Below are 2,215 nucleotides of genomic sequence, written 5' to 3'. Positions count from 1 at the left end.
ATAATTTTCTTTTTTTATACTGTCTTTATCTGGCTTTGGTATGAGGGTAATGCTGACCTTATAAAATGAGTTTGGAAGTGTTCCCTCCTCTTCAATTGTTTGGAAAGTTGAGAAATATTGGCATTAATTCTTCTTTAATTAATTAATTAAATTCTATTTATTTTTAGCAGGGGAGGGGGAAGTAGAGGAGGTAAAAAAAAGTTTGGTTTCTGCATCAAAGCACTTTCCCTAAGAGTGGTGATTCATTCATTGCATATCATCATGGGTGCACATAGTTATCCTGGCTTTCATGACAATTTGAATTCAAGGTAATGTATGGAATATGTATTTTTCTGAAATCCAATGTATTCATGTGGACATATACAGGGTATCCCTTGTGTTCTCATTCTCATATGAAAGATAATGGTACTTTGGCTTCAAGAACAAATAAAAAATATCATAACTACAGCTTGTGTTTGATTTGGGTCTGGGCTAATTACTTAAGGAAAAATTTAGTAATAAAGGTCTCAGATATTTAAATTCCCCATGAAGCTGCAATTAATTAAGGGGCTGCTGATTCTGAGAACTATGCAACCAACAGGGAATGAGGGAAGAATTACATGTCTGGATGCCAAGTTCAGAGCCAAATATCAATAATCTCCTTCACACTTTTGCAATATCTACAAATAAAGTAGAGAGAAAGGATAAAAATAATATATAAATAATGATAAATAAAAAGTACATATAGAACTGGGAAAATCATTTTTCATTACATTTGCCACGTATTCCAGTTTAATAAGATGTTTGTAAGGAAAAAAAGCAACTTAAGACAGAAAACTAGTTACACTGTTGCAGTTCAGAACTGCTTGAAAACAGAAGAATGAATACCAATCAACTTCCCTGATTTAAACCTAATTGTTTTAAGACATATTTTGTAACCTGAACATCTATGTTATGCCTTGAAAATTCAAAGCAAAAAGTAAATCATATGAAAGCCAGAAACTTCAATACATCTAGACAGACGTTTGCTTGTAGTTTTTGGTATCCAAATTTTTTTCCCCACACAGTGCAGACGCCCTTTTTGTAGGCACAGCACTGGCAATAATGAGAACCCAGTTGGTGCACAGAACTTTTACAAATTCTGCAAGTGGAGGACGTATTCTTTCCATGTGGATCAAGTCTTGCTTTTTTTTTTAGGTCAAAGCTTTATTTTTGTCCAGCTCTCTTCCACCACTTCCTGTGATATTCCTTGCACCATCTTTCCATGTATCTAGAGTGATAACAGTACCAAGTTTCTTTTTACATTTTTCACACACCATCTTTCCATGACAGAAGGAGTAGTAGCTAGTTCTTCTTTAAATGTTTGGTAGAATTCACCCACGAAGGCTTCTGGTCTTGGGCTTTTCTTTGTTGGTAGGTCTTTGGTTACTGCATCAATTACCTTACTTGCAATCGGTCCATTCAGATTTTCTATTTCTTTATGATTCAGTCTTGATAGGTTGCATGTTTCTAGGATTTTATCCACTTCTTATAGGTTATATACAATTTGTTGGCGTATAGTTGTTCATAGCAGTCTCTTATGATGCTTTATATTTCTGTAGTATCAGTTGTAATGTCTCCTCCCTTTTTTTCTTTGTTAGTCTAGCTAAAGGTTTGTCAGTTTTATCTTTTTAAAAAACCCCAACTATTAGTTTCGTTGATCTTTTTAATTGTCTTTCTAGTGTCTTTGAAATTTATCTCTAATCTTTATTTCCTTACATCTGCTAACTTTGGACTTATTTTTCCTTCTTTTTTCTAATTCCCTGAGGTGTAAAGTTAGATTGTTTGAGATCTTTCTTTTTTCTTAATGTAGGTGTTTATCATTCTTAACTTACCTCAGGATTGTTTTTGATGAATCCCATAAGTTTTGGTATGTTGTATTTGTCTCAAGATAGTTTTTTATTTCCCTCTTGATTTCTTCTTTGACCCATTGGTTGGTTGTACAGGTGTATATCATTTAATTTCCACATATTTATAAATTTTTTTCCTATTTTTTTTTTTAGTAGAGTTAGGAAGGAACTGGACTTTTAATTTTATTTATTTATTTTTGGCTGTGTTGGGTCTTCGTTTCTGTGTGAGGGCTTTCTCTAGCTGCAGCAAGCGGGGCCCACTCTTCATTGCAGTGTGTGGGCCTCTCACTGTCGCGGCCTCTCTTGTTGCGGAGCACAAGCTCCAGACGCGCAGGCTCAGTAGTTGT

At 34.5% G+C, this 2,215-nt stretch overlaps 1 pseudogene; it reads right to left on the bottom strand.

The window, feature by feature from the left end:
* Positions 1-293: 293 nt before the first annotated feature.
* Positions 294-1,939, bottom strand: LOC113626307 (cysteine-rich PDZ-binding protein pseudogene; annotated as a pseudogene).
* Positions 1,940-2,215: the final 276 nt, after the last annotated feature.

The sequence above is a fragment of the Aethalodelphis obliquidens genome, unplaced genomic scaffold (assembly GCF_003676395.1).
Source record: "Aethalodelphis obliquidens isolate GAN/ISIS:26980383/991018 unplaced genomic scaffold, ASM367639v1 scaffold18, whole genome shotgun sequence".
Lineage (NCBI taxonomy): Eukaryota > Metazoa > Chordata > Mammalia > Artiodactyla > Delphinidae > Aethalodelphis > Aethalodelphis obliquidens.
The sequence above is the reverse complement of the archived record's forward strand: the minus strand, read 5'-3'. Positions and strand labels throughout refer to the sequence as shown.